At 38.0% G+C, this 6734-nt stretch overlaps 1 pseudogene; it reads right to left on the bottom strand.

The window, feature by feature from the left end:
- Window positions 1–5188: 5188 nt before the first annotated feature.
- LOC140498633 (large ribosomal subunit protein uL3-like) lies at window positions 5189–6377 on the bottom strand (annotated as a pseudogene).
- Between the last annotated feature and the right edge of the window lie 357 nt (window positions 6378–6734).

Here is a 6734-nt window from a genome sequence, read left to right on the forward strand (position 1 = left end):
CAGTCATGTGTCCTCTCCCTGGTATGGTTGAGCAAATGACATTCAAGTGCTAGGAAAATTTCATTGCTTTCCATAAGAGCCTAGCATTTAATAGTAACAACAATAATGTTTAAGGTGCTTTCAGTGATGGGTTTACATTCTAATATTTTAATCATAAAAAACAGTCATTTTATTGACTGAGTCCACAGCTTATTAAGCATAAAAGAATAATAGGATAATGACTCTTGCTAAAACTATTTCTATTTCAACTTCATTAAAAAGATGAGAAGAATCAGACAATGGTAAAAAAAATAGCTGACATTTCTATAATATTTAAAAGATTGAAAAGGAAGCAAACAAAAAAACCTTTATAACTATGACCTCAACCATGAATAGTTTCCATGCGTAAAGGCAGAGGGGTGGATAGAATGTCCTTCAAAGGTTAGCAAGAATGGTTAACTAAACTCTTGCGCTGTGGTGGTATACAGGACTACTAGGGTCTACACCCCTTAAGATCTCTTCCAAATTAATTGATTTTAAAAAACCCCCAATAATATTTGATGCCTACGTTTTCACTTTATTAAACAAGAGATTTTAAAGAAATTGAATTGTTCCACTATATTGAATGTGTTGTAAATTACAGGCTCTTTGTTTCACATGGTTTATAAAATTTCTTTTTGAATCTCTCCATCATTCTGTCTCTTTCTATGCCTCACTTCTACTAAACATTTTTGTCTATACCATGACTTCAATTATGTCTACACCTCAGTATTCTCTCAGGTCCTTGTTTCTTGATGTAGTTTCATATTCCTCCCTTTTCAGTCTTGATGTTATGACAAACTAGCATATCCTCTTCACACACTCCTGGTCCTAACTCCACTCATCCCAATGTCTAGGATTATTTCCACTATAAGTCTCTTTCACTTTGACTCACTTGCTGCTGAATGATGTTGGAAGAAGTTAGGCAACTACTCTTTAGAAAGCTGCTACAGATTCATGTTATCTAATCTCAATTGGGTTTTCACCATAGTAGAATGATCTTTTTACTCATCCCTAATTAATTATGTCCCACAGAGATTGTTGTAAACCTTTTCCCTCCACAAGCCTCTCAAACTACCATTCTCTTAGTCAACAGACATTTATTATTGCTTGCTATGTGTTAAGTTAAGCCCTGGAGATACAAAAGAAAGGCAAAAATATCTTCTAGGCAGAGGAACTTGTCTCCTGCTTTACTTTGCCAACTCCCTCTTCTCCCCATCTCTGCATCCCCAAACTCCTTTAAAGTACCCCTATTTTCTTTTACTTTAGTCTCTAACAAAACGGTGACTATCCTCAAGTCAAAACACTATGTAAATACCTCTGAGGATATCCCTGATCATCTCCCTTATCAGATTGCCTCCATGATCATCTCCTCTCTTTTTGTTTTCTTCAAACTCTCCCTATCAATTGGCTCATTTCCTACTGCCTACTAACATTCTTAGGTCTCCATCAAAAAACAAAAGAACTCCCTCCATTCTGCCATTCTCTGAAGAAATCAACTTATTTTTCTCCTCCTATTCATAGCCAAACACTTAGAGAAAGTCATTTTTATACCTTGCCTCCACTGTGTCTCATTTCATTTCTCAACCCCTTGTATCATCACTCAACTAAAATTGCTCTCAAAGTTATCAAAGATGTGTTAAATGTCCGATCTGATGGCTTTTTTCAATGCTTATTCTTCCTGACCTCTCTGTAGTATTCAACACTATTTCCCATGTTCTTCTCTGGGTGTTGCTTTCTCTCTGCATTTTCATGACAGCTTTCTTCTTATTCCCCTTCCACCGTTCTGATCATTCTTTTTCAAACACCGTTGCTAAATCATCATTCATATCCTCCCTTCCAACTGTGGGTATATTCTAAGACTCTGTCTTGTGACCTCTTGTCTCTCTTGATGCCCTTGTTAGCTCCTATAGGTTCAATTATTTTCTCTATGTATGAATTCCTAAATGCCTAAGTCTTTCTCTTGAGTTTCAGACCCATATTATCAATGATTGATTGAACTTTTCAAGCTTGATGGCCTATAGGCATCTAAAAGTCACCATGTTAAAAAGAGAACATGATATATTTTACCCCAAACCTATCTTTCCTCTAAACTTCTCTTTTACGCTGTCCAAGGAATCATCCCTTTTAGTGACCCTGGGTTGCAATCTCAGACTTATCATTGACTTGGACCTTTACCTCACTTTACTTGTCCAATCGCTTGCCAAGTCTTGTCACTTTTACCTCCGCAACATAACTCAATCTGTCTTCTCTCCACTGATATAATGACCTCCCTACTTCAGCCTGTTATCACCTCTCACTTGTGCTACTTAAATGACCTCTATTTGATCTTCTTGTCTCAAATCTCTCTGCTTTTGAATCCATCCTACACATAATGCCCAAATTTATGTTCCTAAGGCAAAGATCTAACCATGTTATACTCCAGCCTAATAAACTCCAGTAACTCCCTATTACCTATGGGTTTAAATAAAACTCCACTGTTTGACCTCCAGTGCTCAACATACTACCTGGTATGGAGCTTAATAAATTATTGGGTAGCTGACTGACTGACTCTTTAAGACCTGACTCCAACCTATCTTTGCAGGTGTAAAACGTTATTCCCCTTAACACCTTTAACTGGTCTTGTTGTTCCTTAGGAATGACAGTTCATCTCTTATCTCCATACATTTGCACAGACTGTGCCCCATAGCTCTAAGCCATTCCTTCCTCATTTCTTTCTCTTAGATACCCCAGTTTCCTTCAAACCACAGCCAAAATGCCATTACTTATATTATGCCTTTCTGAATCACTCAGTTGCTTATATCCCCTCCCTCACAGCAAATTGCATTTTTTTTGTTTTAATTGGATCCACATATATGCATGCACATAGTATCCCCTGAGAGAATGTGAGCTTTTTCCCTTTTATTTTTTTATTACATTAATACATATGTATGGAATAAAACAAGTATTTCCATAGCAGAATACAATTGTACATGAAATTAAAAATTACTATGCACAACGTGCTATTCCTTTCAAACATACAACAAAATTATCATGTAAATTTCATTTTTTCCTCCTTTTTTCTATCCTTCCCCACCCCACCCTAAAGATTGCTACCATTAGACACAAATATTTAAAATTACTCTATACATACTTCTATTTATCAGTTCTTTCTCTGGATGCAGATAGCATCTTTCTTCATAAGTCCTTTATAGTTAATTTGGGTATTTATAATAGTCTAAATAACATCACTCAAAGTTGTTCTTAAAACAATATTGTTGTTACTGTATATAATGTTCTCTTGGTTCTGATCATTTTGCTCTTTGTTTTTTCATACAAGTCTTTTCATGTTTTTCTAAGGTCACTGAGCTCGTTATTTCTTTTAACACAGTAGTATTCCATTACATTCATATGCCACAACTTGTTCAACCATTCCTCAATGGATGGATATCCTTGCAATTTCCAGTTCGTTGCCACCACAACTGCTATAAACACAAGCTGCTATGAACATTTTAGAACATAGAGGTTCTTTTCCTTATTCCCTAATCATCTTTGGAAATAGACCTAGCAATGATATTGTTGGGCCAAATGATAGAGATAGAATGTGAACTTCTTAAGTGTAGGGAATATTTCATTTTTGGCTTTTTTATACCCATAGCTTAGCAGTAATAGAATGTGAACTTCTTAAGTGTAGGGAATATTTCATTTTTGGCTTTTTTATACTCATAGCTTAGCACTAAGCCTGGTATATAAGAAGTGTTTAACAAATTTTGTTTTATTGACTCATTTGAAAATAATAATAGCTAATATTTATGTATCACTTTCAGGTTTGCAAAACACTTTATAAATATCATCTCCTTTGGTTTTTACAACAACCCTGGAAGATAGGTGCTATTATTATCCTTGTTTTGTAGATGAAGAAATGAGAGAGGTTAAGTGACTCATCCAGGTTCATGCAGTTAGTAAATGTCTAAATTAGGATTTGAACTCAGATCTTCCTAACTGTAGGTCTGGTAGTCTATCCATGATATCACCTAGTCGTAGGGTGTGTATGTATATATGTAGGTATGTATGTATGTCTGCATGTATATGGGTCCATGGATAAATTGTCATTTCTTTTTTGAATAGTGCACTGGATATGAAGTTGGAGGGTTTAAATTCTAGTGCTGCCACTTATTTTTACCCTGAGTGACCTTCAACAAGTTAATCCCTCTTATTGGACTTCAGTTTCCTTATCTATAAAAGGAGAGGCTCAAATGACCTCTAGGGTTCTTTACAGCTCTGAATTTATGATCTTATGATCACACAAATCTAATTCCTTTTGTGCTTTTCTGTGCTATTCAAAGAATGCTTCATTATCTAGTCTATTCTTTCATTGAACTGCTTATTATGTGTACTTTCCCAAACCATAAATTGCTTTAGGGCAGTGACTGTGCTGTGTGCTTCTTTTTTCATCTTCTACCATCATTGTAGCTCTGGGCATGTAGCTGTTCAATGAATAATAGTCAAATCAAATTGAATTTTAAGGGAAAGCCAGTGACTTTATTCACTGGAATAAGAAATTAGATTCTAGGTTGTGGCATGGATACTCACGACTTCTGTGAGTAGTAACATCTCTCTGAAGTCTGGAATGATGCTAGCCTGATAGCATCATAGATGTGAAACTAGAATCACATATAGTCCATGCTACCATTTCACAGATGGGAAAACTGAAGTTCATGAATGTGAAGTGAGGTATCCAAAGTCACACACAGTAATTAGCAGAGGTAGGATTGGAACACAGGTCATCAGGGCCAATGCTATTTCCTCCATAGCACCACTGCCTCCTTATCATAGTCTTTTTTTTTTTGAAACATTAGTTTGATGCTTTTATAGTCAACAACAGTCTCGTTATTAATATTTTGTCAGTATCTGCAGGAAACAAACACGTATTTTGATTTGAGAACCTTGTTTTCTTTTGTAGGACTGTGACAATAAAGGGCTATTTATGCATAAATATTTTATAAAAAAATTATTTTCTGAAACATCACCAAGAGTATTCTGTAGAGTTGCTAATATTCACATTAACTTTGCAGTGAAATCTCTGAAATCCTGCCTTCTTTTGCAAGGGTTTAGTTGATATCAGGTTGTTATTTTTTTAACTGTGAAAGATTTATTGAGAATCCACCAGCTCCCAGTTGGTCTGGAAACATCAGGCAGCTTCTTCTTTTGTGACTCGGTCTTTTTTGAGTGGTCCCATGAAAGCTTTCTTCTCCTCCACAGTCGGGAACCTACTATCGCCAAATTTGGAGGTAGTGTCAATAAACTTCAGGTCAATCTTCTCCAGGGCATGACGTTTGGTCTATACCAGCAGAGACACACAGGGTGAGGACACGCTTCTTATTCCCAATGACACAACCTTTCAGCATGATAAGTCATTGGTCACTTCACTGTAGTGGACAAAGCCTCCCAGAGGGTTGATGCTCTTGTCAGACAGATCATAATCCGTTGGTGCATTGTTTTTGATCAGTTTGCCATCCTTGATCTGGTAGCCCTGCCCAATCTTGTAGATCTTTTTGTTGACCTCAGTGAGAGGTAGCCCTTCTGACCAGCTCAAGCCACAGAGAAGTCTACCCAGGCCAGATGCCAAGCTCCAACACATGCCACCTTACACAGTCCTCAATGGGTTTTTCAGGGCAGTTTCTTGGTGTGCCAGCAGTTAGTGACATCTTTGTAATCCTTTCCCTTGGTCACCCCAATGACATCAATCATTTTATCCTGCCCAAACATGGTGAACACATGCACCTGCTGCTCTAGCTTCTCATGGGTCCAGTCCAGTGTCTCAACCACACTACCACCATTCACCTGGATCTTCATCAGATGAGACTTCTTCTGCTTCAGAGGGAGCAGGATGTGTGCAATGACACAGATCACCTGGCAGTATGTCGTCATGCTGTTCAAATCTTTCTCCAGCTGCTTTTTGCTGTCGTCATCTTGCCACTTTTTGCAGTGCTTGGTGAAGGGCTTCTTCTTGGACTTATGCCAATTCTTATAGAATCACCTCTTACATTCATCACTGATGTGCTTGGCTAAGATTGTTTTAAAGTTCCACAGACTTCGTGGGGTTTGCACATAACCCACAATGCCCACAATGACCATGGGGTGCATCTCCACTATCATCATGGCCTCAATCACTTCTTTCTTGTTGACCTATGAGCCGGGCCTGTCCACCTCTTGGACAATATAGGTCATGCCTATCTTGTAGTCTGGAAAGGTGGTTAGGAGGATGGGCTTGGAGGAGTCATCTTTGGGGAAGATCTTCACCTTCCCCCAGTGCTTCTCTTTTGAAGCAGGAAGCCCAGAGACTCATGCCTGGGAATGGAGAACTTCCTGTGGGACATGCTGCTAATAATGCACCTGCAGCTGCTTCCGGGGTGAGTGTAGAGACAGCCCATCAGATTGTTTTTTAAAGCTCTTGTTTCAACCAAGAGAGAAAAGGACACATATGGGCTTAAGTATCCTAGAATATTCTCCTTCTTCATCTCCACCTTCTGGCTTCCTTCCAGTCTCAGTTAAAATTCTACTTTCTATAAGGAGCCTTTCTGGATCCCTCTTCATTCTGGTGCCTTACCTCTGTTGACTGTCTCCAATATATCCTCCAAGTAGTTTGCATATAGTTGTTTGCATGTTACTTTCATTAGACTGCGAGATCCTTGACTACCTTTGGTCTCTTTTTGTACCCCCAGTGCCTAACACAG

This window comes from Notamacropus eugenii, chromosome 4 (genome assembly GCF_028372415.1).
Source record: "Notamacropus eugenii isolate mMacEug1 chromosome 4, mMacEug1.pri_v2, whole genome shotgun sequence".
In the NCBI taxonomy this organism is placed as follows: Eukaryota; Metazoa; Chordata; class Mammalia; order Diprotodontia; family Macropodidae; genus Notamacropus; species Notamacropus eugenii.